The 9536-nt window shown below is 42.8% G+C and overlaps 1 pseudogene; it reads right to left on the reverse strand.

Moving 5' to 3' along the window:
* Positions 1 to 7837: 7837 nt before the first annotated feature.
* On the reverse strand, positions 7838 to 7967 carry LOC118945870 (annotated as a pseudogene).
* Positions 7968 to 9536: the final 1569 nt, after the last annotated feature.

Genomic DNA, 9536 nt, shown 5'->3' on the forward strand with positions numbered 1-9536 from the left:
TAGGCCACTCCAGGACCTTGAGATGCTTCTTACGGAGCCACTCCTTAGTTACCCTGGCTGTGTGTTTCCAGCCACGACCCATCTTCAATGCTCTTACTGAGGGAAAGAGTTTTTTGGCCAAGATCTTGCGATACATGGCCCCATCCATTCTCCCCTCAATATGATGCAGTCGTCCTGTCCCCTTTGCAGAAAAGCATCCCCAAAGAATGATGTTTCCACCTCCATGCTTCACGGTTGGGATGGTGTTCTTGGGGTTGTAGTCATCATTCTTCTTCCTTCAAAGTTTAGACCAAAAAGCTCTATTTTTGTCTCATCAGACCACATGACCTTCTCCCATTCCTCCTCTGGATCATCCAAATGGTCATTGGCAAACTTCAGACGGGCCTCGACATGCGCTGGCTTGAGCAGGGGGACCTTGCGTGCCCTGCAGGATTTTAATCCATGATGGCGTAGTGTGTTACTGATTCTTTGAGACTGTGGTCCCAGCTCTCTTCAGGTCATTGACCAGGTCCTGCCGTGTAGTTCTGGGCTGATCCCTCACCTTCCTCATGATCATTGATGCCCCACGAGGTGAGATCTTGCATGGAGCCCCAGACCGAGGGTGATTGACCGTCATCTTGAACTTCTTCCATTTTCTAATAATTGCGCCAACAGTTGTTGCCTTCTCACCAAGCTGCTTGCCTATTGTCCTGTAGCCCATCCCAGCCTTGTGCAGGTCTACAATTTTATCCCTGATGTCCTTACACAGCTCTCTGGTCTTGGCCATTGTGGAGAGGTGGGAGTCTGTTTGATTGAGTGTGTGGACAGGTGTCTTTTATACAGGTAACGAGTTCAAACAGGTGCAGTTAATACAGGTAATGAGTGGAGAACAGGAGGGCTTCTTAAAGAAAAACTAACAGGTCTGTGAGAGCCGGAATTCTTACTGGTTGGTAGGTGATCAAATACTTATGTCATGCAATAAAATGCAAATTAATTACTTAAAAATCATACAATGTGATTTTCTGGATTTTTGTTTTAGATTCCGTCTCTCACAGAAGTGTACCTATGATAAAAATGACAGACCTCTACATGGTTTGTAAGAAGGAAAACCTGCAAAATCGGCAGTGTACCAAATACTTGTTCTCCCCACTGTATATAAACATGTAGCATATAATATAAACATGTAACATATAATATAAACTTGTAACATATAATATAAACATGTAACATATAATATAAACATGTAACATATAATATAAACATGTAGCATATAATATAAACATGTAACATATAATATAAACTTGTAACATATAATATAAACATGTAACATATAATATAAACTTGTAACATATAATATAAACATGAGAGAGTGAAGAGAGTGAAGAATATTTCCATGAGCAACAGCAGATTAAATACCAATAATCTACCGTGTCACATGTTGTCTAGTGAGTCACTAGATCAGCGGTCACCAACCTTTTCTAGGTCAAGATCACTTTCTGAGATAAAATGCAAGTCGAGATCTAAAACTCCGATTTTTTTAAATACAATTTAAAAAATGTAAGCCTATGCAACATTAACCTATTAAAAACAGTATTGTAGCAATGAGGTTTGTGCAGTAATCTATAGGCAAATCAATCAAATCAATCAAATTGATTTTATATAGCCCTTCGTACATCGGCTGATATCTCAAAGTGCTGTACATAAACCCAGCCTAAAACCCCAAACAGCAAGCAATGCAGGTGTAGAAGCACGGCGGCTAGGAAAAACTCCCTAGAAAGGCCAAAACCTAGGAAGAAACCTAGAGAGGAACCAGGCTATGTGGGGTGGCCAGTCCTCTTCTGGCTGTGCCGGGTGGAGATTATAACAAAACATGGTCAAGATGTTCAAATGTTCATAAATGACCAGCATGGTCGAATAATAATAAGGCAGAATAGTTGAAACTGGAGCAGCAGCACAGTCAGGTGGACTGGGGACAGCAAGGAGTCATCATGTCAGGTATTCCTGGGGCATGGTCCTATGGCTCAGGTCAGTTGAAACTGGAGCAGCAGCACAGCCAGGTGGACTGGGGACAGCAAGGAGTCATCATGTCAGGTAGTCCTGGGGCATGGTCCTAGGGCTCAGGTCCTCCGAGAGAGAGAAAGAGAGAAGGAGAGAATTAGAGAACGCACACTTAGATTCACACAGGACACCGAATAGGACAGGAGAAGTACTCCAGATATAACAAACTGACCCTAGCCCCCCGACACATAAACTACTGCAGCATAAATACTGGAGGCTGAGACAGGAGGGGTCAGGAGACACTGTGGCCCCATCCGAGGACACCCCCGGACAGGGCCAAACAGGAAGGATATAACCCCACCCACTTTGCCAAAGCACAGCCCCCACAACACTAGAGGGATATCTTCAACCACCAACTTACCATCCTGAGACAAGGCTGAGTATAGCCCACAAAGACCTCTGCCACGGCACAACCCAAGGGGGGGGAGGGGGCGCCAACCCAGACAGGATGACCACATCAGTGACTCAACCCACTCAGGTGACGCACCCCCTCCAGGGACGGCATGAGAGAGCCCCAGTAAAGCCAGTGACTCAGCCCCTGTAATAGGGTTAGAGGCAGAGAATCCCAGTGGAAAGAGGGGAACCGGCCAGGCAGAGACAGCAAGGGCGGTTCGTTGCTCCAGAGCCTTTCCGTTCACCCTCCCACTCCTGGGCCAGACTACACTCAATCATATGACCCACTGAAGAGATGAGTCTTCAGTAGAGACTTAAAGGTTGAGACCGAGTTTGCGTCTCTGACATGGGTAGGCAGACCGTTCCATAAAAATGGAGCTCTATAGGAGAAAGCCCTGCCTCCAGCTGTTTGCTTAAAAATTCTAGGGACAATTAGGAGGCCTGCGTCTTGTGACCGTAGCGTACGTGTAGGTATGTACGGCAGGACCAAATCAGAGAGATAGGTAGGAGCAAGCCCATGTAATGCTTTGTAGGTTAGCAGTAAAACCTTGAAATCAGCCCTTGCTTTGACAGGAAGCCAGTGTAGAGAGGCTAGCACTGGAGTAATATGATCAAATTTTTTGGTTCTAGTCAGGATTCTAGCAGCCGTATTTAGCACTAACTGAAGTTTATTTAGTGCTTTATCCGGGTAGCCGGAAAGTAGAGCATTGCAGTAGTCTAACCTGGAAGTGACAAAAGCATGGATTAATTTTTCTGCATCATTTTTGGACAGAAAGTTTCTGATTTTTGCAATGTTACGTAGATGGAAAAAAGCTGTCCTTGAAATGGTCTTGATATGTTCTTCAAAAGAGAGATCAGGGTCCAGAGTAACGCCGAGGTCCTTCACAGTTTTATTTGAGACGACTGTACAACCATTAAGATTAATTGTCAGATTCAACAGAAGATCTCTTTGTTTCTTGGGACCTAGAACAAGCATCTCTGTTTTGTCCGAGTTTAAAAGTAGAAAGTTTGCAGCCATCCACTTCCTTATGTCTGAAACACATTCTTCTAGCAAGGGCAATTTTGTGGCTTCACCATGTTTAATTGAAATGTACAGCTGTGTGTCATCCGCATAGCAGTGAAAGTTAACATTATATTTTCGAATGACATCCCCAAGAGGTAAAATATATAGTGAAAACAATAGTGGTCCAAAACGGAACCTTGAGGAACACAGAAATTTACAGTTGATTTGTCAGAGGACAAACCATTCACAGAGACAAACTGATATCTTTCCGACAGATAAGATCTAAACCAGGCCAGAACTTGTCCGTGTAGACCAATTTGGGTTTCCAATCTCTCCAAAAGAATGTGGTAATCGATGGTATCAAAAGCAGCACTAAGGTCTAGGAGCACGAGGACAGATGCAGAGCCTCGGTCCGATGCCATTAAAATGTCATTTACCACCTTCACAAGTGCCGTCTCAGTGCTATGATGGGGTCTAAAACCAGACTGAAGCATTTCGTATACATTGTTTGTCTTCAGGAAGGCAGTGAGTTGTTGCGCAACAGCCTTTTCTAAAATTTTTGAGAGGAATGGAAGATTCGATATAGGCCGATAGTTTTTTATATTTTCTGGGTCAAGGTTTGGCTTTTTCAAGAGAGGCTTTATTACTGCCACTTTTAGTGAGTTTGTCACCTCATATAGAATTGCCACATTGTCACCTCATATAGAATTGCCCTGTTTGGACTATTTAAAAAAAAAAAAAAATCTATAGAAATGTAAGGTAGGCTTTATGATCACACCAGTAATATATCTGTTGTTTTAGTACTGGTGAGGCACAGCTGAGTGAGCATACATTTATATAATTAGATTTTTATTTTACTGGGCTGATGGTGCCTCATCTGATGGCCAGTCTCAGCGGAGGGAGAGAGCAGCAGACTGAGGGTCCGTCTCTCAACGTCCCTTCGCACTCCCTTTCCTCCACTGACACTGACCAAAAAGGGACACTGTCTTCCAGCTGATTGCAAAACTCGAGTCTCCTCATGCACAAATTCATCTTATTCATGTTCCTATGAGAGAAGGAATATTCCTTGCTATTAAAAAAGACCCATGCCGCTAATAACAACAATGCAAGCCTATCGATGCATTTTCCTACTCATTCACTACAGCTACAGTGCTGGTTGTAGCGCGAGTGGAAGTAGGAAGAAGGCACATTTTAAGGCTTATAAAAGTGTTGACAGTGCTGAGTAAGAAAAACATAAAACCAGCTGCTCTTGGCTGTATTCGTTGACAGTCTCTCTCTAGTCATGGTTTGAAATCTCACAGTATCAACTTTGCTGTAGCTTCCTTTTATACCTGCTACATTACTGCAGACTCGGTCATCTGATCCATCCGATTGGCCAGCGTTAGGCCGATAGATGGATTTGCTGGGCTCGCCGGAAAGGCAGCGTTAGAACCTTCAGACACGTGAAATGGTTCAAAATGGGACAACAATTTGCCTACCCGGTACGCAGGACAGGTGAATAATCTACCAGTAACAGTGTGAGACAAAACAGAAATGTTTGGAAATTGGATCTAAATGCTTTGGAGATCAACCAGTCGATCAGGTTTGACAGGATGGTGAAGAGTGCATTAGATTGTTCCTTTTAACTTAATTCACATGGTTTGAAATGTCTGTAAATATGGGTAAATGATGTCTGAACATACGGGTAAATCAAATCTAATTTTATTTGTCACTTGCGCCGAATACAACAGATGTGGTAGACCTTACAGTGAAATGCTGAATACAACAGGTGTAGTAGACCTTACAGTGAAATGCTGAATACAACAGGTGTAGGTAGACCTCACAGTGAAATGCTGAATACAACAGGTGTAGTAGACCTTACAGTGAAATGCTGAATACAACAGGTGTAGGTAGACCTCACAGTGAAATGCTGAATACAACAGGTGTAGTAGACCTTACAGTGAAATGCTGAATACAACAGGTGTAGTAGACCTTACAGTGAAATGCTGAATACAACAGGTGTAGTAGACCTTACAGTGAAATGCTGAATACAACAGGTGTAGTAGACCTTACAGTGAAATGCTGAATACAACAGGTGTAGTAGACCTTACAGTGAACTGCTGAATACAACAGGTGTAGTAGACCTTACAGTGAAATGCTGAATACAACAGGTGTAGTAGACCTCACAGTGAAATGCTGAATACAACAGGTGTAGTAGACCTTACAGTGAAATGCTGAATACAACAGGTGTAGTAGACCTCACAGTGAAATGCTGAATACAACAGGTGTAGTAGACCTCACAGTGAAATGCTGAATACAACAGGTGTAGTAGACCTCACAGTGAAATGCTGAATACAACAGATGTAGTAGACCTTACAGTGAAATGCTGATTACAACAGGTGTAGTAGACCTTACAGTAAAATGCTGAATACAACAGATGTGGTAGACCTTACAGTGAACTGCTGAATACAACAGGTGTAGTAGACCTTACAGTAAAATGCTGAATACAACAGATGTGGTAGACCTTACAGTGAAATGCTGAATACAACAGGTGTAGTAGACCTTACAGTGAAATGCTGAATACAACAGGTGTAGTAGACCTTACAGTAAAATGCTGAATACAACAGATGTGGTAGACCTTACAGTGAAATGCTGAATACAACAGGTGTAGTAGACCTTACAGTGAAATGCTGAATACAACAGGTGTAGTAGACCTTACAGTGAAATGCTGAATACAACAGGTGTAGTAGACCTTACAGTGAAATGCTGAATACAATAGGTGTAGTAGACCTTACAGTAAAATGCTGAATACAACAGATGTGGTAGACCTTACAGTGAAATGCTGAATACAACAGGTGTAGTAGACCTCACAGTGAACTGCTTACTTACAAACTCTTGTAAGACCTTACAATGCAGTTTAAAAAATACCTTAAAAAAGCAATAAAATAACAATAGCAAGGAAATATATAGGGGGTACCGGTAACAGAGTCAATGTGGAGGTTATATATAGGGGGTACCGGTAACAGAGTCAATGTGGAGGTTATATATAGGGGGTACCGGTAACAGAGTCAATGTGGAGGTTATATATAGGGGGTACCGGTAACAGAGTCAATGTGGAGGTTATATATAGGGGGTACCGGTAACAGAGTCAATGTGGAGGTTATATATAGGGGGTACCGGTAACAGAGTCAATGTGGAGGTTATATATAGGGGGTACCGGTAACAGAGTCAATGTGGAGGTTATATATAGGGGGTACCGGTAACAGAGTCAATGTGGAGGTTATATATAGGGGGTACCGGTAACAGAGTCAATGTGGAGGTTATATATAGGGGGTACCGGTAACAGAGTCAATGTGCGGGGGCACCGGTTAGTCGAGGTAATTGAGGTAATATGTAAATATAGGTAGAGTTATTAAAGTGACGATGCATAGATAATAACAGAGAGTAGCAGCAGCAGTGTAAAAAGGGGAGGACAATGTCTTATGACTTGGGGGTAGAAGCTGTTTAGAAGCCTCTTGAACCTAGACGTGGTGCTCCGGTACCGCTTGCCGTGCGATAGCAGAGAGAACAGTCTATGATTAGGGTGGCTGGAGTCTTTGACAATGTTTAGGGCGTTCCTCTGACACCGCCTGGTATTGAGGTCCTGGACGGCAGAAAGCATGGCCCCAGTGATGTACTGGGCCGTATGCACTACACTCTGTAGTGCCTTGCGGTCGGAGGCCGAGCAGCTGCCATACTAGGCAGGCATTGATGCAACCAGTTGCTCTCGATTGTGCAGCTGTAGAACATTTTGAGGTCTTTTCAGTCTCCTGAGGGGGAATAGGTTTTGTTGTGTCCTCTTCAGGACTGTCTTGGTGTGCATGGACCATGTTAGTTTGTTGGTGATGTGGACACCAAGGAACTTGAATCTCCCAACCTGCTTCACTACTGCCCTGTCGATGTTAATAGGGGCTCGGTCCTTTTTTTCCTGTAGTCCACAATCATCACCTTAGTCTTGATCATGTTGAGAGAGAAGTTGTTATCCTGGCACCACACTGCCAGGTCTTTGACCTCCTCCCTATAGTCTATCTCGTTGTTGTCAGTGATCAGGCCTACCATTACTACTATTACTACTACTACCAATACTCTGCTGTCACTACCACTACTACTACTATTTTACGTCCATAATTACTTCAGGACCAGCAAGCACACCACATTTCCTTCAGGAAATGTCCTTGTGTAGTTATTTATTTAATGTATTATTTTTTCACAGGGGTCAGCACAACCAGAGTGTAATGGCCAAGCCTACTACTACTACTACTACTACCATTACTACCATTACTACTACTATCACTACCATTACTACTAATATTACTACACTACCATTACTATCACTACTATCACTACCATTTCTACTAATATCACACCACATTTCCTTCAGGAAATGTCCTTGTGTAGTTATTTATTTAATGTATTATTTTTTCGCAGGGGTCAGCACAACCAGAGTGTAATGGCCAAGCCTCGCCTTGGGTGAACCTCTTTTGTGATGAAGGTGTCTCCCCTGCCAGATAATTATAAACGCACACGTTGATGTCAATGAATTAGTGAAAGCCAGTTGATTGAGGGAGTTGAAATTAAGTTACAAAGTACGTCAGTCAGGGCGGACATCCTCAATAAACAATGTATGATCACAGTAACCTGGTGATCAGCCAATCAAGGTTGTAAAATTGTTCTCGCTTTCCGTCAAAGACCGTCAAACATTGACTCATATCCTTGTTTGTCCACCTCTTCCAGTATTTCAAAACTATTTTAACTGGCATGGTGCCAAACAAAGATTTTCCCTGTCTGATACGGAACACCAGGAATGTAGCTCAGTGGAGAGAGAGGTACAGTTGAAGTCGGAAGTTTACATACACCTTAGCCAAATACATTTAAACTCAGTCTATCACAATTCCTGACATTTAATCCTAGTAAAAATTCCCTGTCTTAGGTCAGTTAGGATAACCACTTTATTTTAAGAATGTGAAATGTCAGAATAATGGTAGAGAGAATGATTTATTTCAGCTTTTATTTCTTTCATCACATTCCCAGTGGGTCAGAAGTTTACATACACTCAATTAGTATTTGGTAGCATTGCCTTTAAATTGTTTGACTTGGGTCAAACGTTTAGGGTAGCCTTCCACAAGATTCCCACAATAAGTTGGTTGAATTTTGTCCCCTTCCTCCCGACAGAGCTGGTGTAACTGAGTCAGGTTTTTAGGCCTCCTTGCTTGCACATGCTTTTTCAGTTCTGCCAAAAAATCTTCCATAGGATTGAGGTCAGGGCATTGTGATGACCTCTCCATTACTTTGACCTTGTTGTCCTTAAGCCATTTTGCCACAACTTTTGAAGTATGCTTGGGGTCATTGTCCATTTGGATGACCCATTTGCGACCAAGCTTTAACTTCCTGACTGATGTCTTGAGATGTTGTTTCAATATATCTGCATAATTTTCCATCCTCATGATTATTTTGTGAAGTGCACCCAGTCCCTCCTGCAGCAAATCACCCCCACAACATGATGCTGCAACTCCCGTGCTTCACGGTTGGGATGGTGTTCTTCAGCTTGCAAGCTTCCCCCTTTTTCCTCCAAAAATTACGATGGTCATTACGGCCAAAAAGCTCTATTTTTGTTTCATCAGACCAGAGGACATTTCTCCAAAAAGTACGATCTTTGTCCCCATGTGCAGTTGCACACCGTAGTCTTGTTTTTTTTATGGCGTTTTTGGAGCAGTGGCTTCTTCCTTGCTGAGCGGCCTTTCAGGTTATGTCGATATAGGACTCGTTTTACTGTGGATATTAGATACTTTTATACCTGTTTCCTCCAGCATCTTCACAAGGTCCTTTGCTGTTGTTCTGGGATTGATGTGCACTTTTCGCACCAAAGTACGTTCATCTCTAGGAGACAGAACGCGTCTCCTGCCTGAGCTGTATGGTGGCTGCGTGGTCCCATGGTGTTTATACTTGCGTACTATTGTTTGTACAGTTGAACGTGGTACCTTCAGGCGTTTGGAAATTGCTCCCAAGGATGAACCAGACTTGTGGAGGTCTATCAATTTGGCTGATTTCTTTTGATTTTCCCATGATGTCAAGCAAAGAGGAACTG

This window comes from Oncorhynchus mykiss, chromosome 30 (genome assembly GCF_013265735.2).
Source record: "Oncorhynchus mykiss isolate Arlee chromosome 30, USDA_OmykA_1.1, whole genome shotgun sequence".
NCBI lineage: Eukaryota > Metazoa > Chordata > Actinopteri > Salmoniformes > Salmonidae > Oncorhynchus > Oncorhynchus mykiss.